This window comes from Bufo gargarizans, chromosome 2 (genome assembly GCF_014858855.1).
Source record: "Bufo gargarizans isolate SCDJY-AF-19 chromosome 2, ASM1485885v1, whole genome shotgun sequence".
Lineage (NCBI taxonomy): Eukaryota > Metazoa > Chordata > Amphibia > Anura > Bufonidae > Bufo > Bufo gargarizans.
This window is the reverse complement of record NC_058081.1, coordinates 553,176,722-553,201,782: the sequence shown is the minus strand read 5'-3', so window position 1 is coordinate 553,201,782 and position 25,061 is coordinate 553,176,722. Positions and strand designations below refer to the sequence as shown.

Here is a 25,061-nt window from a genome sequence, read left to right as displayed (position 1 = left end):
GGCCTGGTTTAATAAGGTTGATCCTGGTGACAGAGCCTCTTTAAATCTGCAGCATGTCAATTTATGTGGTGGAATATGGAGGGAAATCACAGCATTAGGCTACATGCATACGACCATATGTGTTTTGCGGTCCGCAAAAAAAAACGAATGACATCCGTATGCCATCCTGCCATCTTTTTTGGGGGGGGATCCATTAAAACCATGCCTAAAACGGATAAGAATAAGACAGGTTATATTTTTTTTGCAGGGCTACAGAACAGACATACGGATGCGGATAGCACACAGTGTGCTGTCCGCATTTTTTGCAGACCCATTAAATGAATAGGTCTGCATCCTATCCGCAAAAAACTAAACAAAATCGAACACGGAAACAAAATACGTTCGTGTGTATGAGGCCTTACCGTAAAGAATAATGGTGCTCTAAAACATGGTGGATTTTCCACACAATTCTGTGACAAAATATCTACAGTATATTCATAAGGGCGGAATGTGCGTTGTGAATTTGCTGCTTTTTTGCATCAAAAACCGCATATGCTACATTGCAAAGGGTGACAGCATAAATTGACACGCTGTGCATTTCTTTCACAACATGTGGCGATTTCTTACAATCTCAAGCTGGTATTGTAAAACGCTGTGAATCTGCCGCACATCTGCGCCGCAGCTCAGTTTCGACGTAGAAAAGTCCTCCACTGAGACTTTGTGCATAGCTGGTACTGAACTAAGCTTCAAATCAATGTGTAATACACAAAATATACAAGTACCCTTAGGGTAAAAACAGGAAATTTACTAAGGCCCCGTTAAAAGGGTTTTCCCACAAAAAATATTCAGCAATTTTCAAACTTGCACCTGGATCGGAGTACTTTCTTTAGGGCTCTTTCACACCTGCGTTCTTTTCTTCCGGCATAGAGTTCCGTCGGTCGGGGCTCTATGCCGGAAGAATCCTGATCAGTTTTATCCTAATGCATTCTGAATGGAGAGAAATTCGTTCAGGATGCATCAGGATGTCTTCAGTTCCGGAACGGAACGTTTTTTGGCCGGAGAAAATACCGCAGCATGCTGCGCTTTTTGCTCCGGCCAAAATTCCTGAAGACTTGCCGCAAGGCCAGATCCGGAATTAATTCCCATTGAAAGGCATTGATCCGGATCCGGCCTTAAGCTAAACGTCGGTTCGGCGCATTGCCGGATCCGACGTTTAGCTTTTTCTCAATGGTTACCATGGCTGCCGGGATGCTAAAGTCCTGGCAGCCATGGTAAAGTGTAGCGGGGGAGCTCCCCGGGCGCTCCAGAGTGACGTCAGGGCGCCCCACGCGCATGGATGACGTGATCGCATGGCACGTCATCCATGCACATGGGGCGCTCTGACGTCACTCTGGAGCGCCCCGGGAGCCGCGCGGACTGTAAGTATACAGCTCCCCGCTCCTACTATGGCAACCAGGACTTTAATAGCGTCCTGGGTGCCATAGTAACACTGAACGCATTTTGAAGACGGATCCGTTTTCAAATGCTTTCAGTACACTTGCGTTTTTCCGGATCCGGCGTGTAATTCCGGCAAGTGGAGTACACGCCGGATCCGGACAACGCAAGTGTGAAAGAAGCCTTAATTGCATGTAATTCACTATTTTTTATAGCCTATTTTTATAGCCATAGAACATATTTGTATAGCACCACGCGTTTGTTCTTTTTCTTACTTCTCCATCCATCTCCGCACATGCTCAGTTCTATTCTTCAAATGCCTCCTGAGATTTGATAGGGAGAAAGCTGCAGCAGAAAGGACACGCCCCCTGAGCTCTCAGCTTGATATTAGGCTACTTTCACACTGGCGTTTCTGGGTCCGCTTGTGAGATCCGTTTCAGGGCTCTCACAAGCGGCCCAAAACAGATCAGTTTAGCCCCAATGCATTCTGAATGGATAAGGACCCCTTCAGAATGCATCAGTTTGGCTCCGTTGCGCCTTTATTCCGCTCTGGAAGTGGACACCAAAACGCTGCTTGACTATACAGAGCCAAACTGATCCGTCCTGACTTAAAATGTAAGTCAATGGGGACGGATTAGTTTTCACTGACACAATATGGTGCAATTGAAAACGGATCCATCCCCCATTGACTTTCAATGCAAGTCAGGACGGATCCCTTTTGACTTAGACTTTTTTTTTTAAAGAATAATGCAAACTGATCCGTTCTGAACGGATACAAGCGTTTGCAATATCGGTGGGAATCAGTCTGTGCAGATACAAGACGGATCCGCACCGAACGCAGGCGTGAAAGTAGCCTTAAAGGGAGTCTTTCACGTAATCTGAGCGTTTTAGACCGCTCAGATCAGGTTATAGACTCTTTGACCCTCATTACAATCGTACCTTTCTCTTCTTTGTTCCTCGTCCAGATAATGAAAATAACACTTTTTAAACTTAAGCAAATGATCTTCTGAAGGTGCCCAGGGGCGGCGTTAGTGGGCAATGTGCCCAGAAAAACACACCTCCAGCCGGCGGACGTCATGAGCGGCACCAGAATACGGTGGGCTGGGAACTGTTCCGCACCTGCGCACTGCTCTGCCCATTATGGGCAGAGGACCATCTATTCATATTGTGCATGCGCCGGCCGGCTGTCTTTAGTTGGCCGGCGCATGCGCAATATGAAAAGCTGTTCCTCTGCCGATAATGGGCAGAGCAGTGCGCAGGTGCGGGCCAGTTCCCAGCCCGCCGTCCTCTGGTGACGCCCGCCGGCTGGAGGTGTGTTTTTCTGGGCATTTTCAGAAGATCATTTGCATAAGTTTAAAAAGTGTTATTTTCATTATCTGGACAAGGGACACAGAAGAAAAAGGGACGATTGTAATGAGGGTCAAAGAGTCTATAACCTGATCTGAGCGGTCTAAAACGCTCAGATTAGGTGAAAGACTCCCTTCAATCTAGTAGAACAATTGGAGCAATGAATGAGATCTCTGGATCCATGTTGAGGTACAGGGCTAGTTCTAGCTTTGTTAGAAAGAGGTTGTCATGTACTATATCATATCATCGGATCCGTAAAACACTACGGACGTGTGAATGGACCCTTAAGACGGCAGATTTAAAAAAATAGAATAAAAAAAAAAAAAATCTGATATTTTTAAAAAAATTCCCCTGGGAATCCACAGCTGATCCTCAGATTTGAACCATACATAGAAACCCCGTTCAATAGGGCTAATCTGAGGATGGTAACTAGGGATCGACCGATTATCGGATTTACCGATATTATCGGCCGATATTCAGGATTTTGAACACTATCGGTATCAGCATCTATTTTGCCGATATTCCGATAGTGTATGGGGAACACAGATCGCGCTGCTGACAGCGCTCTCCGTGTTCCCCTTAGCAGCACAGGGGAGAAGGAGCAGTGTCTCCTCCCCCTGTGCTGCTCCTGCCGCTGCCGCCAATGTAAGGACAGGGGACAGGAGGAGGGGAGGAGCTATGGCCACTGCTCCACCAATGAAGATTAATCTATCATTCATTCATATACAGGAGGCGGGAGCTGCAGTATCACATAGCCGGCTCCCGGCCTCTATGAGCTGTAGCTGCGATCTGCGGTAGTTAACTCCTCAGGTGCCGCGGATCGCAGCTACTGCTCATAGAGGTCGGGAGCCGGCTATGTGATCCTGCAGCCAGCTCCCGCCTCCTGTATATGAATAAATGTGGGATTAAGCTTCATTGGTGGCGCAAAAAAAATAAAATACACATTAACAAACATTAATTTTCAGCAGATTTGTGGGAATTCCTTTTTTTTTTTTCAAAAATGAAAATTCCCAGAATATCGGTATAAATTATCGGCTATCGGCCTGAAAGTTCACAAATTATCGGTATTGGCCCTAAAAAATCTATATCGGTCGATCCCTAATGGTAACCTGATGCAGTTTCCATGCAGAATCCACTTCAGTAAGTGACATGTCACCTACTGAAAATCTGTGCCCACATGATAAACAATGGGCAGTGGAATACGCTTAATCTACGTGAACACTTGTCCAGATCTCACCGGTATGATGGACCAGCAAACATTCCAGAATACTGAAGGCCGGACTAATGCAACCATATCTGGAACCTGAACTAAAAGCTATATTTAACAGGCCCATGCTACATGTAATCAGTGACCGGGAGGGGACAAATGAAGTACATGCCGATTCCGTGTCCTTATCACAATGTTACATAGATATGGTTGTGTCAGCGGTTGCACAGGTTACTATTATCAGTGCTGGAATCACAGACAGGCCCATGTGCCTATATATCTGGCTGCGTCTGTGTATGCGTTTCCCATCGCTATTACACATACATACAGGGGGGGGGGGGGGGGGGGGGGGGGGGTTGTTCACTCATTTGGCCTGAATACACAGCCAATCAAAAGGTAACAGCTGGTAATCGGAACTGCAGTGTAATTCTGCTCCTGGCAATCAAGCTTGAGGCCTTGTGGTGCAGACAGGGAGGACGCAAGGACGCGACCCACACAGTCAAGGAACATTGCTGCTCTCCCACTGCCGTAAAGTGACTTCAGCAGAAAATGTCTCAAGTCTATTGGCAGAAGAGAAAAAAAAAAGGGGTACAAAACATATAAGAAAATATAATACAAAAATATAAAATAATACAAGAATATAAATATATAATACAAATATAAATATATAAGAAATATACAAAAATATAAACACATAATACTAAAATAATATAAAGATATAATTATAACAAAAATGATGACCTAAAACATGCCTCAGTTACCAGTCAGGTATTTACTATACAACAAGTAGGCGGCTGGTCCACCCCCCACATTTAACACGAGACAGATTTAGAATATTTAATATTTTGGTTATATTATAAGCAGGTTTTTTCTACCATTTCCTCGTATTCTCTCTCACATCTGTCATCATCTCTCACATCCTCTTCTGTTTATCAGATTGAAAACTCAAGCATGCGTGAATGGCATTATGTCACCAGAAATGCTGGCAGACATGACAAGAGGTGTGGCTTCTCATCGTGTGCAAAATTACTGGGGAAAAAAGAAAATAAGAAGAACACACACTTGCACATTTAATACAGATTTATCACTCGAGGCCCTCCAGAATGTTTACAGCGTCCACTTGGGCTCTCTTGTCCAGTCCCACCATAAACATGGAGCATGCGTTCACCACTGGATCTCTCCCCCAACATCTGCTGACAAGGGACGTTGGGGGGCACATTAGACAACAGTCCCGAATATGCAGGGACTGTCCACAATTTTTAGAGACAGTCCCTGCAAATTCAGGCTGCCCCTGCTGAAAATGGGTGTTAAAAAATGGGCATTCCCAGGGCTGAGGCTTACCTGCCTCAAATTCACCAACTGCTATGTTGACAAGTATGATTAGATGGTTGGCCAATCCTGCCATAACTGCTGGGTTCAGCCGACATACATCTAAGGGCTCATTCACACGACCGTATTTTTGGTATGCGTCTGATCCGCATTTTTTTTAACGGATTTGACACAGACCCACTCACTTGTACGGGGACACAAAAAGAAAAACGTGGAAAGCACACCGTGCGCTGTCCGTATCCTTATGTCTGTCAAAGAAAGAACATGTTCTACTCTTGTCCATTTTGTGGAAAAGTGCAGGATGCACACAGCCGGTATCCATATTGGGCAGACCCGGCAGCATGTAGTATTAAAATCCCATATGGCCGAACCTTCAACCCACATTTCAAAAGCTGGGAACGGCAATAAAGGTATAAAGCTAGTTAATAAATGTATGCATGGATTACCGGCAGATCCGCAGATTTCTGCATGATACGATGGGGCTTTTCCCTATGAAATCCTCAATGCTACTTAGTATCCCAATCTGCACACACAAAAATAATCTTGTTCTCCGTTCACACTGCATGTGACACTCCTGTGAATCCTAGGTCTCAGAGCTGGCACACTGTATTACGCACGACAGTCCAGGACTGAGGCCTGCAGTCTATTTGCTGCGAATACTTCTTGAAGAAAGACCCATCCTCCATAAATGTGTGTGACAGCCTCTTCCTCCAGCAATCGGGAAGTGCCTGCACATCAGGCCAGAGCGGAGCTCCAGCCAGCAGATCCATAACCTGCCTTTCTCATGGTATTAGTCTTAATTAGTCTTTGTGTCAAGAGCGCTCTTCTTCTTCACTTTCAGATAATTAATGCTGAAAATGAAAGCTGCGGCTGGAGACAAAATTCAACCAGATGTCTCACGCTTAGATCTGAAACACTTAAGTTCGCTTCTCACCTTCTACAAGGTGGTCCTCATCTCCAGGGATGTCTACCCTCGTTAATGTAGTCATTACAAGTAATCAGTCAGGAGCCTGGAAAAGCTGGGTTACTAAGCAGTGGGAAAGTTATAATGGTAACGTTCATATACATACAAAAAGCTGTGTACACATAGTACACCAAATATTAGACCCTGGGATGAAAGTCCCTGCCCCCAGGTTGAGTTCAAATCCGAGCAAGAGATAACGTGATTATCATCTAAATCCTGTAATATCTGTACTGGATATGAGCGTTCAGGGTGCCTCTTATGGATAATGCAAATAACCGCCTTATAGAAGCAAATCAGGAAGTGATAATAATGAGAAGACTAAAGACTACTTAAGGGGCATCTGTCAGCAGATCTGAAACTGGCTGACTTGTTGAAAAATTATGTTTTAATATATGCAAATGAGCCTCTGGGAGCAACGGGGGCGTTGCCATTACACCTAAAGTCTCTGCTTTCTCTGTAACTGGCCCGCCCTCTTCAGTTTGATTGACAGGACCAGGTGAGATCACGTTTACACTCTCTGGCCCTATGAATTAAAGTTGCAGAGAGAGAGAGCAGATCCTCTAAGTGTAATGGCAACGCCCCTGTTGCTCCATAAGGCTTATTTGCATATATTAAAACTTGACTTTTCTCAGCAATGCGGCACATATGAACATGGGACCAACACAGATGACTTCAGCTGCCAAGTGCACATTTAACAGGTCAGCCAGTTTCATAGGTACAAATCTGCTGACAGATGCCCTTTAAAGGGGGCTTCCCATTTTCTAAGCAGGTATGTAACTGGCTGCAGTAGATTTTAGGCCATACACATTGGATAATTGTTGGCCTTTCTGCTGGAATCTGCAATATGAGAAGGCTGAATAGCCTGACGAAAAGTGGCTCTGTGGGTGAGGTCGAGTAACTATCAGGCACCTCTTATGTCACTTATTTTAGATGTGTGTGGGAGTAATAGGATCAACAGTGACAAATGGAACCCAGCCAGTGCAGGTCCACATTTCTCCTAGTGACGCAGGATGAGAACGGCGTCATAGGATTCTGAAGGTACCGCGCTATTCTCCCCCAGAACCTGCATGAGCCCTAATATACCAGGACGCCATGACAGAAATGGCACCTTTTCTTTCTCACAGATTCATGAAGGATGAGAGCGCTGTGGCAGACTTTCAAGGCCAACCGTGGAGTTGCATTAAAAACTCAGGTCGCAGGTCTGCTTCTCCCCGTGCGGGAGCCAATGGCAGGCGTGATGCATGGGACTAATCCTACGGATTTCTGCATGGAAACCGCATCAAGAAAGGTCATGTCACTTCAAATGCATGCAGAAAACATGACACAGCAGTATGAGATCAAACAGTGGGGTACAGCTCTGAATACAGGCAAAACTCTAGGTTTTACATGTCTTCTAGGCGCAAGTGACATTTTTACTACGACCTCACCATTTCCCAAAAAGGGGTGGGCCTGGCACATTTATCCTCTTTTATGCCATTTTTCTGGCGTAAAAGATTACTGAAAAGTATGACTGCTCAGAGCTACCGTAGATTTCAGTCTAGGTCGGGAATCATTAATCTCCGGCCCTCTAACTGTGGTGAAACTACGACTCCCAGCATGCACACTTGCTTAGCTGTTCTCAGAACTCCCACAGAAGGGAAAGGAGCATGCTGGGAGTTGCAGTTTCACAAGAGCTGGAGGCCTGCACCTCAGCACAAATTAAGCGCTTCCTCCAGCAGCGCAGGAGATATAAAAAAGACCGATGTAAAACGCTGGTCTATGATAAATCTCCCCCAACGTGTTTTACGTACTTTCACACTTGCGTTGTTTGATTCCGGCAGGCAGTTCCGTTGCCTGAACTGCCTGCCTGATTTTTTCTGACTGATCAGGTATTTTTCAGACTTATCAGGATTCTGATCAGTCTGAAAAATGCCTGGTCAGTCAGAAAAATGCACTGCAATACCGGATCCGGTATTTATTTTCAAATTTTTAAAGGTCTGTTAATGCGGCAATTTGAATGCCGGATCCAGCACCAATACATTCCTATGGAAAAAAATGTAGGATTCGGCATTCCGGCAAGTGTTACATTTTTTGGGACGGAGATCATACCGCAGCATGCTGTGCTTTATCTCCGTACTGAAAAGTCAAAAAAGACTGAACTGAAGACATCCTGAATGGAGTACTCTCTAGGGATCGACCGATTATCGGATTTACCGATATTATCGGCCGATATTCAGGATTTTGAACGTTATCGGTATCGGCATTTATTTTGCCGATATTCCGATAACGTCCTGGGAACACAGATCGCGCTGCTGACAGCGCTCTCCGTGTTCCCTCAGCAGCAGCACAGGGGAGAAGGAGCAGTGTCTCCTCCTCCTGTGCTGCTGCTGCCGCTCCAGCCAATGGGAGGACAGGGGACAAGAGGAGGGGAGGAGCTATGGCCACTGCGCCACCAATGAAGCTTAATCTCACATTAATTCATATACAGGAGGCGGGAGCTGCAGTATCACATAGCCGGCTCCCGGCCTCTATGAGCTGTAGCTGCGATCTGCGGTAGTTAACTCCTCAGGTGCCGCGGATCGCAGCTACTGCTCATAGAGGTCGGGAGCCGGCTATGTGATCCTGCAGCCAGCTCCCGCCTCCTGTATATGAATAAATTAGAGATTAAGCTTCATTGGTGGCGCAGTGCGCCCCCCCCCAGGCCCCCCAGTATCAGACATTGGTGGCGCAGTGCGCCTCCCCCCCAAGCCCCCAGAGTATTAAGCATTGGTGGCGCAGTGCGCCCCCCCTCCCCCCCAGTATTAAACAGTGGTGCGCCCCACCCCAGTCGCAGTGCGCCCCCCAAGCCCCCCAGTATTAAGCATTGGTGGCGCAGTGCGCCCCACCTCCCCCCCAGTATTAACCAGTGGTGGCGCATAGGGCCCCCCCCACCCCAGTCGCAGTGCGCCCCCCACAGGATTCCCTCTCCCCTGCTCCTCCGATCGGAGCCCCAGCAGTGTAATGCTGGTGCTCCGATCGGTTACCATGGCAGCCAGGACGCTATTGAAGCCCTGGCTGCCATGATAAGCTCCATGCTACTGTGTGCACAAAGCACACAGCAGCAGGGACAGTGTGAGCTCCTATTCACCCTGATAGAGCTCTATCAGGGTGAATAGGACAAGGGTTCTAGTCCCTAAGGGGGCTAAAAGTTAGTTAAAAAAAAAAGAAAGTAATAAAAATAAAAACACCAAAATATTAAATAAATGAAAAAGAAAGATTTACAAAAAAAATAAAAATACACATTAACAATAAACATTAATTTTCAGCAGATTTGTGGGAATTTTTAATTTTTTTTTCAAAAATGAAAATTCCCAGAATATCGGTATAAATTATCGGCTATCGGCCTGAAAGTTCACAAATTATCGGTATCGGTATCGGCCCTAAAAAATCAATATCGGTCGATCCCTAGTACTCTCCCTTCAGAATGCATTAGGATAAAACTGATCAGTTCTTTTCCGGTATTGAGCCCCTAGGACGGAACTCTATGCCGGAAAAGAAAAATGCTAGTGTGAAAGTACCCTAATCCGTAACGACTGATAAAAGCATAAGGTGCAGTCAAACGGTGTGGCTGTGGTGTACCTGTATGTACTTTTGCCTTAGTTTTTTAGCTGCTTGTGGTTTTTACAGGTGAAACGTAAAATAAATAAAAACTGCAACCACAATGTCTGAATACATCCTTAAGCCTCATTCACACGTCAGTGTTTGGTCTGTGATTTCCATCAGCGATTGCGAGCCAAAACCAGGATTGGAACCTCCACAGACATAAGGTATAAGGGAAAGATCTGCGCCTGTTCTGTGCTTAGAGCTGCACCTGGTTTTGGCTCAAAATCACTAATGTGTGAATAAGGCATTATTTATTGTTAAGGGGCCCTTTTAACAAGCAGATCAAAGTGTGTCCACGTGCTGGGGCCCCCAGTGATTGGCTATAATCTGTGTGGAAATCTGGTCGTAAACTCCCCCTTACACATTGTCAAGTGAACCAGCCAACAATCTAATGTGTATGGGGAGCTCCTGACTTCCCCCAACCGGTGACATCACTACTAGGTTTGAATCTGACCAAGGACAACATCTGCATGGAGGTTGTATGTTCTCTTAAACTGCAAAGACATATTAATAGGGAGCTTAAGGCTGTATTACACCGGTCGATTTTTGGGCAGATGATCGCTAACAAGCATTCATACGCTCATTCTTGCAGTGCAATACTGCCGCCGATTTTGCCACGAACGAGCAAACGCTCATTCATCGAGCAATTGTGATTTTTAAGCACGCGTAAAAATCACTGTTTTCACTGCAGCAGATTGCACTGTCCAATTATGATCTGCTGCCAGCAAACCACTAGAAATCATGGGTACAAGTGATGGCATAGCGATCACTCCTCCCCATGCTGCGGAGGAGATCGCTGAATGTAATAGCAGCAATCTCCTTCACTAGCCACCAGACGATTGGCTGGATGGAACGCTTCTTTCCCGACAATCGCTTGCTCAATCGGCCTAGATTGTGAGCTCCTTTGCGGACAGCGAGTAACGATAATGTGTGTAAAGCACTGTGAAACGTTAGCTCTGTATAAGTGATTAAATTAATAAAAAAATAATAATAATAAATGGGACAAAAAGGAGATTTTTGTATAACTTACCAGTTAAATCTCTTTCTCGCTCTTCCTTGGGGGACACAGACCTTGGGTATAGCTCAGCTCCCTAGGAGGCGTGACACTAAGTAAAACTGTTAAGCCCCTCCCCCATCAGCTATACCCTCAGCCTGGAGATAGAGGCTACCAGTTGCGTGTCCAAGTAGTGAAAGGATAACAACCAATAACGGAAACAACCAGCCAGCAACCCAACGGGGCGCCAGACCATAACCCTGTAACCAAACACAGAAGGGTGGGTGCTGTGTCCCCCAAGGAAGAGCGAGAAAGAGATTTAACTGGTAAGTTATACAAAAATCTCCTTTTCTCGCCCATTTTCCTTGGGGGACACAGACCTTGGGACGTTCAAGAGCAGTCCAAGAAGGGAGGGACCACAAACCCGAGGCGGAACACCACCAGAGCATCAGGAAACCGCTGCCTGCAAAACCAGGCGGCCCAACGCAGCATCCGCTGATGCATGCGTATGCACCCTATAGAACTTTGTGAAAGTGTGCAGAGAGGACCAAGTGGCTGCTTTGCACAACTGTTCAGCCGAGGCCCGATGCCTCTGCGCCCAGGAAGCTCCGACTGCTCTGGTGGAATGAGCAGTGACGCCAAAAGGCGGAGGCCTGCCCTTGGCTCGATAAGCCTCAGACACCGCCAGTTTAATGAAACGGGCAATAGCCACCTTGGAGACCGCCAACCCTTTGCGCGAACCCTCCGGAACCACAAACAGGGAGTCCGTGCGCCGAAAGGACCCGGTGACCTCCAAGTAAATCCTCAACGCCCTGACCACATCCAGACGGTGCAGTTCCCGTTCTCTGGGGTGGGAAGGAGAGGGACAGAGCGACGGAAGGACGATGTCCTCATTGATGTGAAAGGCAGAGACCACCCTTGGCAGGAAAGTCGGGACAGGCCGAAGCACAACCTTATCCTGGTGGAAGATCAGGAAAGGTTCGGAGCAAGAAAGAGCCGCTAACTCCGACACCCGTCGGAGAGACGTGACGGCCACAAGAAAGATGACCTTGCAGGACAGAAGGCGAAGGGAGACCTCCCGTAAAGGCTCAAAGGGGGCTGATTGGAGCGCCGAGAGCACCACATTCAGGTCCCAGGAAGGAACTGGAGGGCGGTACGGCGGAACAGAGTGAGCCACCCCTTGTAAAAAGGTCTTAATTGGCCCTAGAGGGGCCAGGGGACGCTGGAGAAGAATAGACAGCGCCGAAATCTGACCCTTCAGAGAACTGAGGCACAGCCCCAGGTCCAGACCCGACTGGAGGAAGGACAGGATTGTGGGAAGAGAAAACCGGAGAGGTGGGATGCTCCGGGACTCACAGAACCCCAGATAGGACCTCCAAACCCGATAGTAGATCCTAGAGGATACGGGCTTACGAACCCGGATCATGGTGCGGACTACGTCCGCGGAGAAACCCCGTCGCGTTAAGACGGCGGTCTCAATAGCCACGCCGTCAAACGTAGCGAGCCTAAATGCTCGTGGAAGATCGGTCCCTGAGAGAGAAGGTCTTCCCTGGAGGGCAACATTAGGTCGGCGTACCAAGACCGGCGGGGCCAATCCGGGGCGATTAGAATCGCGGGGACGCCCTCTGCCGCGATCCTCCGAAGAACCCGTGGCAGGAGGGGAAAAGGAGGAAAGACGTACAGAAGGGAGAATTCGCGCCACGGAAGGACGAGCGCGTCGGCGCCGTATGCCTTCGGGTCCCGTGCCCTGGCCAGGTATAGGGGGACCTTGTGGTTGAATTTGGAGGCCATGAGGTCCACGTCGGGGCGACCCCAGCGAAGACAAAGGGCTTCGAACACCTCTGGGTGCAGGGACCATTCTCCCGGGTCGATGGTGGACCGGCTGAGGAAATCCGCCGCCCAGTTGTCCACCCCCGGGATGTAAATCGCAGATAAGGCCGGCACGTGCGTCTCCGCCCAGAGGAGAATGAGGGTCACCTCTTGCATCGCTGCGAGTGCCTCCCTGATGGTTTATGTATGCCACAGCCGTGGCATTGTCCGATTGGATCCGAACAGGGTGGCCCCTCAGCAGATGGGTCCAGTGTCTGAGGGACAGAAGAATCGCCCTCAGTTCCAGAATATTGATTGGAAGTCTGGACTCCGATAGAGACCAAACGCCCTGGACGGACCGGGGAGGGAAAACCCCCCCCCCACCCCCGTAAGCTGGCATCTGTGGTAATCACCAGCCAGTTCAGTGGAAGGAAGGACTTCCCCCTTAGAGGGATATGCAACCACCAGCCGAGGGAAGCTCGAGCCAGGGGAGGCAGAAGAAAGGTCCTGTCCAGACTCCTCAGTGATTTGTCCCAGGCCGACAGAATTGCCCTCTGAAAGGTGCGGGATCGGAATTGTGCGAACGGCACCGCTTCGAAACAGGCAACCATCTTTCCCAACAACCGCATGCTGGATCTGAGGGAAGGGCGGTGATGACGGAGGAGACTGCGAACCGACCCGCGAAGGGCCAGACGCTTGTCCGACGGAAGGCGGACCTCCGCCAACTCTGTATCCAGGAGCATCCCCAGGAAGATCAGCCGTCTGGAGGGGGTAAGGGAAGATTTGGGGTGGTTGATAATCCAACCGAACCGCGTCAGGGTCTCCAGAGTGAGTTCCACACTGCGGGATGTCTGAGAGAAGGAGGGTGCCTTGACCAGGATGTCGTCCAAGTATGGGAGAAGAAAAACACTTCTTGAACGTAGAAGGGCCAAGACAGGGGCCAGGACCTTGGTGAACACTCGAGGAGCAGTCGCCAGACCAAAGGGAAGGGCGACGAATTGGAAGTGATCGTCCCCCACCGCAAAGCGCAGGAAGCGGTGATGACATGGAGCAACCGGAACGTGGAGGTATGCATCCTGAATGTCGATTGAGGCCATGAAATCCCCTCTTTCCAGGGAGGCCACTGCGGACCTGAGAGACTCCATCCGGAATCTCTGCAGTCGGAGAAAACGGTTCAGGCGTTTTAGGTCCAAGATCGGACGCACTGAGCCTTCCTTCTTGGGAACCACAAAGAGGTTCGAGTAGAACCCCCTGAACCTTTCCGTCGGAGGCACGGGGGCGACGACACCCTTGTCCATTAGAGAGTGAATGGCCGCGAAGAAGGCGGCCACTCGTACGGGATCTCGCGGAGGACGGGATCGGAAGAAACGGTCTGGCGGAATGGACGCAAATTCGATTTTGTATCCGCAAGATACAATCTCGAGCGCCCATGCGTCTGAGATGTGGGCCCGCCATACGTTCCTGAATAGGAGAAGGCGGCCCCCCACCCGGGTGGGTGGGGGCGCACCTTCAGGCAGAGGGCTGCTGGCCTGTGGGAGCCCGTGCAGGCTGGGACTTGCGCCAGGTAGGTTGCGTCCGAAAAAACGGCTTCTTGCGTCTATCCTGGGCTGGGCCAGAGGAAGAAGAACTGGCCGCGGGTCTAGACCCGGTGGGCTTGCGAAAGGACCGAAAACGGGACGAACCAGCGCGACCACGGGGGGCGCCCATTGGCCTGGACTGGGGGAGGTGAGTACTCTTCCCACCCGTGGCCTCTGATATAAGTTCGTCCAGACGGGTTCCGAACAGGCGGGAACCCGTGAATGGTAGGCCGGCCAAAGAGCGTTTGGAAGCGGCGTCCGCCGCCCAAACCTTCAGCCAGAGTTCCCTCCTGACAGAAACTGCCAGGGCAGAGGAACGGGCAATGAGGGCACCCGCATCAAGGGAGGCCTCACAGACGAATTTTCCGGCCTGAACAATTAGTTGGGCTAAGGAACGGAGGTCCTGAACAGGGACGACCGACCCTAACTCCCGTTCCAGTTGCAAACCCCATTCAGAGACCGCTTTGCCAACCCAGGCGGAGGCAAAGACCGGTCTAAGGGCCGAACCAGAGGCAGTAAATATGGCCTTGGAGAGGGATTCCGTACGACGGTCCTCAACAGACTGGAGGGAAGATCCGTCCTGTACAGGAATAGTAGTGCTTTTGGACAGGCGAGCCACGGGAGGATCAACCTTAGGCGGGGATGTCCACGTGGTCACAGAATCCGCTGGAAAGGGATAACAAATGTCCAGCTTTTTGGGTGTAATAAAGCGGACGTTAGGCCGAGTCCAAGCCTTGGATACCACAGAAGAAAAATCAGCGTGTATGGGAAAAACCTTGGAGGCCTGTTTGGGGCGGAGAAAGGACACGCCGGCCTGTTCAGAGCTGGGGGGGTCATCGTGTAGCTGAAAGGTATCACGGATGCTAGTGACAAGATGCCCCACCGCGGACGCCAATTTGGACGGAAGCTCTGAGTCCATGTCCACGTCCGAATCCGCCAGTTCTCCCTCAGAAAGCGTATCCCTTTGAGAGGATAGACTTGACTGAGCTCGCACGCATGGCGGAGAGAGCGAAGCATCTGGAGAAGATGTGCGCTCAACCCTTGAACGTTTCTGAGTATGCCGGGCCCTGGAAGATTCGCTGGGAGGCAGGGAACCAGTGGGGGCGGCAGAAACGGTAGTCCCAGCGGGTGCGAGAGGGATTGTGGCAGCCTGCGGGAGAGGCGGTCTATCCACGAGACGGCCCACTACGTGTGTAAGGCTTTCCACCGCCTGAGACAGAGACCTAGCCCAGTCAGGGGGTTCAGAGGCACCGGGGGGCGCAGCGGGAAGCGGGCCCTGCACCGGGGCCTGACATGCAAGGCAATGCGGCTCAGATTGCCCACGCGGAAAAAGTTCCTTACAGGCGGTACAGGCATGGTACCAGGGTTTGGGGGCACCTGTGGGATCTGACATGCTGAAGTGTGGTTGTACTCTAATATAGAGACCACAAAGGGTTATAGCAGCTATGACCAGGAGGGTTAGGAGAGGGTTAACTGTCCTACCAGTGCCTCAGAAGAACGTCAGGAGATGGCCCAGATCAGCAGCAGCAGAGAAGCAGTGAACAGCAGTGAGCAGCAGAGAGCAGCAGAGAGCGCCCACAGAAGCCGAGCGATGTACACAGGAGGTTAGAGTCCCCCACCGTGTCCCAGCTTCCTGTCAGGAGTGAGGAAGCGCGGGAAACCTCAGCAGAAAGTGCGGGGAACAAGCTCCGCCCCCTCCAGCGCTTGAAATGTCTCCTGTGAAGGAGAACGTAGCTCCGCCCCCAAAATGATGCGCGGAAGCCCCGCCCCCTGCCGGGACCGCTAAGCCCCGCCCCCCGTTCTCGGCGGGAAGGGGGAGAGAGAGAAGAGAAAAATGGAGTCAGCCCCGAATGAGGGGGAGGGGGGGGGGAGAAAGATAGCAGCGTGGGGGGGAAAAGCGTGGGGGTGCTGAGGATGCTGCTGTGCTGCATTGTCCTGCAGATGAGCGCTCAGAATGAGCGACCACGGGTGCCCCCCTTACCCAGAGGGGTAGATGCTGCAGATAGGGACGGGGTATGGGCTGGAATAGCCATCTCACCGTGCGACGTCTTCACCCTCAGTCCTTTCCAGCAGGGTCGCCCCTTCAGCCACTGGCACCGCAGTGGCAGGAAGCTGGAAGAGGGGCTTGGCGTGCGGGCGACCCCCTAGCTGGCGGGATGTAGGGGAGCCATTGCTGCCCAGATCCTTCTATTGCTTCTGTGGGGGAGGCAGCAGTGCAGATAAGTTGGCACTGGCGCAGCTCAACCCCGGGAGAGCAGAGAGGTCAATGCGTCTCTGGTATCCCTAGGAAAAAATAAAATAACAAAATTAGAAGAAAAAGTAAAAATAACAAGGAGAAAACAGCCCTGCAGTAGCAGGGAGTGTCTTGCCTCCTTGGACACTAAGCTAAAACTGGTAGCCTCTATCTCCAGGCTGAGGGTATAGCTGATGGGGGAGGGGCTTAACAGTTTTACTTAGTGTCACGCCTCCTAGGGAGCTGAGCTATACCCAAGGTCTGTGTCCCCCAAGGAAAATGGGCGAGAAATAATTTTCTCACAATCCCTTTTGTTCTTATTGGAGATAAGCCATAGCCAGAAGTGTCGGGCTGTGTCCTCCCCCTAGACTCATTGAAAACACCTACATCGACAGAATTAAACATGTAGACATATGGGGGAGTCAGGAGAGAGAGCAGTCAGACGTTCAGGTGAAAGATACTGAGGGTGTATGTGTAGTGCCACCGCAGACACATTGCCCATTGAAATCAATGGTTTGATTAATACAGTCATCCAGAAGGAGAGATTTTTTTGTGACCACTGTCTAATCTGGCTATGAGATGAGGCACCTCCCTAATAATGTATATGAAAATGGATTCTCTAAACTGGACATCTTTAGGGCAAGATCTGAATCTGTTACCACTAACAGATGGAGTAGGAGTACGCAGAGCGATTTATACCGCAGTGCCACAGGGGGCACAAATAGGGCGTCATACCCGACCTGCAGACATATAATTCTACATCTGCTTCCAACGAAAAGACCCTGACTGTAATTAGCAATGATTTATCTGTAATACAGGGAGTGGGCAGTGCATCGCTTCCAGTGAAATTGGATCTTGGGGGCCACAGCACAGGAGGGATAGAGACACCTGTTACATGTGCCTGCCAGAAACCATTGCAAATCCTTCAGCTACCAGATCCACTCGCAAAGCAAAGGCGTTAGGTCACGATGCTGGGTTGCTGGCCAGAAAACTCAGGGATTCTGTGGTGGCCCCCGAGTTACACACCTGATCTGCCCCCCTCCTTGTGGGCTAACCTGTAACTTAAAGGGAATATAAAGTATTTCAACAACATGAGTCCTACCGATAGTGTGTAAGTAACCTCGAATGGAAACCCGGTGGCATGCGCTGCCCCCTCAGTCCTGTATGAAGAATAACAGCGCATCACTTTCAAATGTAGTGTTCCTTTAAATTGTTACCTTAGGCCTAGGGAACTGCAATACCAGCAATTCTGTAATAATCAAGTGTTACTGGACGAGAACACAGCACGCGCGTGATATTTTGGTCTGGAATCCAACATGACAAGAATACACAGGCCATCAATCAAACATTAAAGGGCAGGAAAAGGGGTGCGGCACGCTCGACTTCAACCGAGAAAGCCGCTTCCCCCTTGACTTCATACCGCCAGGAGATCAGACCGTAAGAAGAAAACCAACTTTAGAATCATGCTAAAGACTTCCGTGAGGTAATGCTGGCGGTTCCCTTTAAATCTGCAGAATGTCAATTTATAATGCAGATTTCTGCCAGGGATTCAACCCCTTACAATGCAGAGGGTGAAATATGCAATAAATACACAGCAAATCCTAATGACATTTAGGCCTCATGCAAACAACAGCATTTTCGGTCCGCGTCCAATCCGCATATTTTTGCGGATCACACGTGGACCCATTCATTTCAATGGGGCCACTTAAATGCGGACAGCACACAGATTTCATCATTTATAAAACATGTCCTATCCCTGTCGGCTTTGAGGACAAGAATTGGCATTCCTACAAAGTTGCGGCCTGCATACGGACAGTACCTGTATTTTACAGATCCGCGGTTTGTGGCTCGCAAAATGAATATGGTGGTGTGCATGAAGCCTTATGCTTATTTTGCCACAGATCTGTTGGAAAAAATAAACAAAGGGGGGTCATTTATCAAACTGGTGTAAAGTAGAATTGGCTTAGTTGCCCATAGCAACCAATCAGATTCCACCTTTCATTTTTGGAAAATGAAAGGTGGAATCTGATTGGTTGCTCTGGGCAACTTATCCAGTTCTACTTTACACCAGTTTAATAAATCTCCCCCCCCCCCCCCCCCCAAGTGTCCATGAGATTTGTCTAATCTAATACTGGTACTGTTTACACTGCAGTTTGTCTGCACAAGAATCCTCAACCTGTGCAGGTACCTGAACATGATGCGAATTACATGCTGAAAACTGCAGCGTAAAACAGCACCAGCAAAGTGTATGATATCAGACAAATCTCCTGTACGGTTAGCTTTTTTCTTAGGTGCGAAAATTGACATGTTGTGTGGAATCCATGCAGCAGATAAATCTCCACACAGAAAAGAAATCTGCAAACTGTACCCGAGATTTGTGCTGGTACCGTACTACAGAACGTATTCCGCAACATGTGCAGGTGGGCTAAGGGTGATTTCACACATGTGTGCAGCTTTTTACCAAAAGTAAAAATAAATGCAGGAAAAAAAAAGGGAAGCAGAATCATTTCTATCTACCTCACAATGTAACAATTGAAAAAGAAAATTTACATAAAAAATAAATAAAAATGTTGCGGGGCATGGTACATTGGATATCCCTGTGTGACACAAGCAGACCTATGCATTTCAATGCAAGGAACCAGAGAGAAAAAAATAAAAAATAAATGTGATGCAAAATCTTTTCAAAAATTTTTGCAAGTACAAAAATAGTTTTTTTTATGAGAAACCATAAGGCAACCCACACAAACGGTTGACACCCTGGGCTCTGGCGGTGCCGTCTTTCTGGCTGTGGTATATCACATACTTGGAAAGAGCTACCATATAGCGCTTTGTCATAGATGAGCACCCTAGCTGCTCAAAAACCTCAGACTGCAAAATAGCAGAATACTGACAGTCAAGCTCCAGTACTGCGACCTTCAGCAACCAGAAGACTCTACAAAAGCATCTTCCTTTCCACCTAAACACGTAACCACATACAGAACATACTTCTGGTCGGTAAAACCCGCGTCGCTGGCCCTGCCCAGGAACTCAACCTTCACACAGGGACACCCAACAAATACTTTCCCACATAACTATTACTTTATGTGCAGGCAAGTTACTCAATTACTCCTTATAGCAAAATAATCAGTTGAATGGATGGAACTTTAACTATAAACTTATGGCTCATGCACACGGCTGTAGCCGTTTTTGCGGTCCACAAATTGTGCATCTGCAAAACACTGATCCTGGCTGCGTGCGTTGCGCATTTTGTGGATGGGAACATAGAACTGCATATTTTTGTCCGCAAAAAGGACATACGGATGCGGAGGGCAAATTGTGTGCGACCCTATAGAAATGAACGGGTGCGCATCTGATACCCAAAAAAAATCTGGATCAGATGTGGACCCGTTACACGGCCTGATGTCAGAACAATACAACTGTCAATCGACATTATACAAGACCGCTCGCGTGGCCTGATGCAAAGTGAATTACGATCCTTCATCCCCTATCCAGTATGAATATTGTCGTCAGCATGTCCCCTGTTTACACAAGGCAATGTACCGCTTTGATGAACAATGCGATCACGAGTCAGTCATTTGTTTGTTGGGTGATCGGTAGCACATATACACAGGTCAATTATATATATTGTAAGAAGGTACGAGGAATCATTGTGGATGATGGGTACGTGTCACCGAGGTTCCTGGCCTCGGTGGAGTAAGAGCTGTTTTTTATGCGTCAGCAGCAATTGCTGTTTGACACCTTAAAGGGCTTCTGTCACCCCCATTGTGCAATTTTCATTAGCCGACATTAGCTATTTGCTAATGTCAGCTGAGTGCAATCATACATGTCCTACCTTTGTCTGTGGCTTATTTCTTGTAAAAATCATACTTTATCATATGCAAATTTCTTCACTACCAGCAAGTGGGGCGTGTACTTGCTGGAGGCCCGCAGCTTCTAGACACGCCCCATCTCCTCTTGATAGACAGGGCCAGCGAGCGCTCTCCTCCTCCCACTGGCCCCGTCTGCTGCTGAATTCCCGCTCAGTAACGTTCCTCGATCGGCGCAGGCGTACTGAGTGAAGGACGCGCACTTGCCAGCTCCTTCCTCAGTGCACCTGCTCCGATTACGTCACACTACACCCAGAAGAGAAGACTGCCGGCATCAGCGATTATCGGAGGTCTTCTCTTCCGGGTGTAGTGTGACGTAATCGGCGCAGGCGCACTGAGGAAGGAGCTGGCAAGCGTGCATCCTTCACTCAGTACGCCTGGGCCGATCAAAGAACATTATGGCTCAGGCGCGGGAATTCAGCAGCAGACGGGGCCAACGGGAGGAGGAGAGTGGCTCGCTGGTCCTGTATCAAGAGGAGATGGGGCGTGTCTAGAAGCGGCAGATGCGGCGGGCCTCCAGCAAGTACACGCCCAACTTGCTGGTAGTGAAGAAATTTGCATATAATAAAAGTATGATTTTTACAAGAAATAAGCCACAGACAAAGGTAGGACATGTATGATTGCACTCAGCTGACATTAGCAAATAGCTTATGTCGGCTAATGAAAATTGCACAATGGGCGGTGACAGAAGCCCTTTATTACTTAGTATCAGGGTAGATAAAAATCTATGATTTTTTTTTTTTATTGAAAAAAAAATCAGATTTTTTTTTATTTAAATCAGATTTTTTTTATTTAAAATCGGATTTTTTAATATAAAATGCTTTTTGAGGAAAATATATTACAATCCAAAGGTTATTTCATTATGAAATAAAGATTACTTTTTTAATTATGTAGAATAAGGCTGCATATGTTTAATTTTTTGTTAAATTCCATTAATCCATTCACAATGTCATGCTCTTCCAGAGGTTTTTGTACGATTATTGGGTAGTTTCTCTGCCTACAAGATATTATCACGTATGCTTGGTTTAATTTTGAAGTTCTCAAAACTGAATTTATAACATGAAAAGAGTTGAGAAAAAGATCTTAATCCTAACTTCTACAAACCTATAAATACAGAATCAACCCCTTCAGTGCTAAGTTTAAAGTTCAGTAAATAGAATATAAACAATATTTCTTCATCACATTTACTTCAAAATGTCACTTTCTTGTGTAGGCTGGGCTGACAGTCTAAGTTTCTTAAAATATATATATTTTCTTTAGCCAAATTAGTTAACAAACATGGATGTTTAAGCAAATAACATGCTGTAATGTTATTGTTTCAGTTTAATAAATCCTATTTAAATTGTTATTATAAAAGGTAATGTTATTTTTCTCCTTCCTAAGTACAACAGAAAAATTGTCCAAATATGAATCTTTATGTAAAAAACTGATTTAAATCAAGCCTTACTGACTAGTGATTTAAATCGGTTAGATTTAAATCAAATCCACCCTGCTTAGTATGGCTGTATAGCTGATCCAGGACGGCTCTTAGTGGGAGTAGTCAAAGTGCTGGGTGGGTGACTACTCCCCATGTTCCAGGCCGGGTTTTGCCAGGCCTAAAAACCAGCCAGCACTGCCAGGTGAGGAGGATTACCTCAGTCCGACAGTGGAGCTCAGGAGGTATGTGTGCTGGAGGGCTGAGACCTGTCTGTAAGGGAAACGGGCCCCCTAAAAGCCTGCTATGGACTGCTGGAGGCAGAACTGCCAACAAGGTGATTTTTGTTTTTGCTTTATGTGTGAATAAACACGGAAGTTTGATTTAAGAACTGGTAATTTGCCTCTGTACTGCGTCCGCACACCCTGTCTACGAGAGCGAAGCCCCACAATATATGTGTGATTGTTCACAATAGGTGGTCCAATCCTCGTCCCATGTAAAATGGCCATTAGGCTACGTTTTTCGGTGTATATTAGGGATGCAACGACCCACTTGTTCCATTCCACAGTTTCAGGATCAAAGTACGGAACCATATTACAGACCAAGTCCACATTTTAGTGTTTATATCTGACCACAAACTGGAATTCTTGCAGTTACAAGTGAACTACTGGTTTTAATGGTTTATGTCGTCTTGGTCTCATCATCATAACAGATGCGTTATTATGAGGCTGTGGTATAGTCATCTGGATACGATCTCAGGCCTTGTTCACGTTTCTGTTTTCCACTGTCATGCGCTTTCCTACCCATTGATTTGAATGTGCTTGTCCCCACATCAGTATTTTTTTTATCACAGAGACTTGCACTACTGTGGTCCATGATGCGGACCAAACACGCCCATTATAGTCTACAGTCCTGTGAAAAACCACAGACACAACCCTGATGGCATCCATGTTCTATCAGAGGCTTTTCACAGACCATTAGACGCTCTGCAAATTTTCTGGCGAATTTTCAGCTGAGCAGCAGAATACAGACAACACACAGAGGACAAAAAAATGGACACATGGACCAAAAACTGATAAAACACAAATGGATTTTCCACAGAACACAGAAATGTGAACAAGGCCTCAGGGCGATTTTCTACCTAAACTTTACAAACTCATGTCATCCATTAAAGAAAGAAAAAAACAATGGATATGTATAGAACACTATAGATGAGGTAATAAGTACCCATGGGCACAGGAACAGAGGATCATTGAAAGTCTGTCACTTAAATTCAGAACGTCCTGGTAAGAGAAATCACTGTACAAAAAATATCAATATTCATGTGAAAATGTATCATAAAAATTCTATAGAAACACGAACCAAAGCAGCTACAGGAAGACAAACTTTATTTCCCTCCAAAACTCTGGGAAGCTCTGGAATGAAATATTATTTCCCAGCATAATGATTAATAAATCAATATATTTTTAACCAAGCTCTGTGCTAATCAGCAGCTTTGATATGTTTGGGTTGATACTTAGCAACGGGGAGCATAGCCAGTGGGTAACACACCTCCACACTCCAGTAGAGAACCAGAGGTGTCACTCATATTCAGTGGAAGGGCCAGTATCGCGTATTCATGCGCCCCACCAGAATTTATGGTGCCAGCTGCCAAGGAGGAGGTAGATGCCAGCCAAGACCTAAATCTGCCTAGTTAAGCACTGATGCATCCCTTACCGTATACTACATAATGACATTGATGTGCAGCTCCGGACAGGGACGGTTGGGTGACAGTCCCTGTGGAAGATGGCGCTGATAGACTGGTTTCAGGAATCTGGGTTACAATAACTAGCTAAAAAAATATATATATATAATAATAATAAGGCTATGGATACACTGTGACGTGTCACGTAATACAAAAAAAGTGAGACTATTTTAAAACTAGGATTTGACTGTAAGAGCTTAGCCGTAACGCATGCGACTAACATTGAAGTCAATGGAGTAAAAGTCTTGTGCGAAATAAGACTTTCAACATAAAATCCAGCAGTGGTGGATTTTACGTGACTGTTGCGTCACTGCATGTCGCACTATTGCCATACATTATAGTAAATGTCGCACAACGCATGTCACAGTGTAGCCGTCCTCTGGAGGACATCCAATCATTGCTCCAGTACGAGACGTCACAAATAGGTGCATGGACACAAAGCGCACGCAGGGCCTGTTCCAAGCCATAAAATAACAAAAGAGGACAATTCAAGGTCTTCCATTTACTAGCCAATTTTTATCTTGGGGGGGGTCAATACCCCTTAAATATTATATACAAGGAGGCGTGGCTTAATGCGGCCATTAAGTTTTACCATCCCTCATTTACTGAGCGTAGCCATATTCCACCCATAAGGGTCTTGTAATTAAATATTTTTTTTATTTAAAATCTGCATATTCAACACAACCAAAAATCTCTTCCATTAGCCGCCATTTAAAAAAATGGAAACAAAATAAATTAAAAAAAGAATCTCGTTTTGATTTAGTTTTTTTTTTTGTCAGGATCATAGCCTGAACGTTTCCAGTTTTCCAGATATTTTAATAAACCCAACAAGGTGACTTTTTTTATATATATTTTTTTAAACATTTTTATTCCACAAAGCACCCTGGGCGTTGTGTCTATAGGGCATTGTCAGAAGCCAGGCATGGTAATGATTTTCACCGCAATGCCTTCCATCTTTTTTTTTTTTTTTTTTCCCTTTCCCCCCCTCCTGCAGATAAGCATCCAGCTTATGGTCAGAGAAAGCGACGCAGCTTTTCCCTTTCACAAAACCAAAGGGCACCATGAGAGGCTTCCATAGCAATTAATACTTAGTTATGAAGGGAGGGAACATGGCCACTCAGTCCCCTCCTCCTCAACACCTGGCCTTAGCATTGCATATGCAAAAATAAACAAACCCTGCGAAAATGTCTGACTGACCAAAAAGCATTGACAGACCCTCAATGAGAGCCCCCTGCTCAGCCCCCCACCCCTCACGGCTAATCAATCACCCAGACATTTACAAAAAAATACTAAATTGCCCACAGACAATAGGGCTAATTAGCCCCACACTCCCACCACAAGCAATGGCATCTATGGCCACTCTATTATTTTTATTGCAATAAGCCCCCTCTCTTTTTATTTTTTGTTTCCAATACCCCCCGCCGCCCCCCATCCCCCAGCAGCAGAAAGAATGAGGCAAAATGGAAGGAAATCCCTTTGCTTGCAACGTGCTCCCTGCTGCAGACTGCAGGCCTGGAGCAGACAGGGCTGGATTCATTCTTTT

The 25,061-nt window shown here is 47.5% G+C and overlaps 1 protein-coding gene across 1 annotated transcript in view; it reads right to left on the bottom strand.

The window, feature by feature from the left end:
- Positions 1 to 25,061, bottom strand: part of PRR12 (proline rich 12) — a 115,604-nt gene that overhangs the window by 89,774 nt on the left and 769 nt on the right. The window lies entirely within an intron of this gene.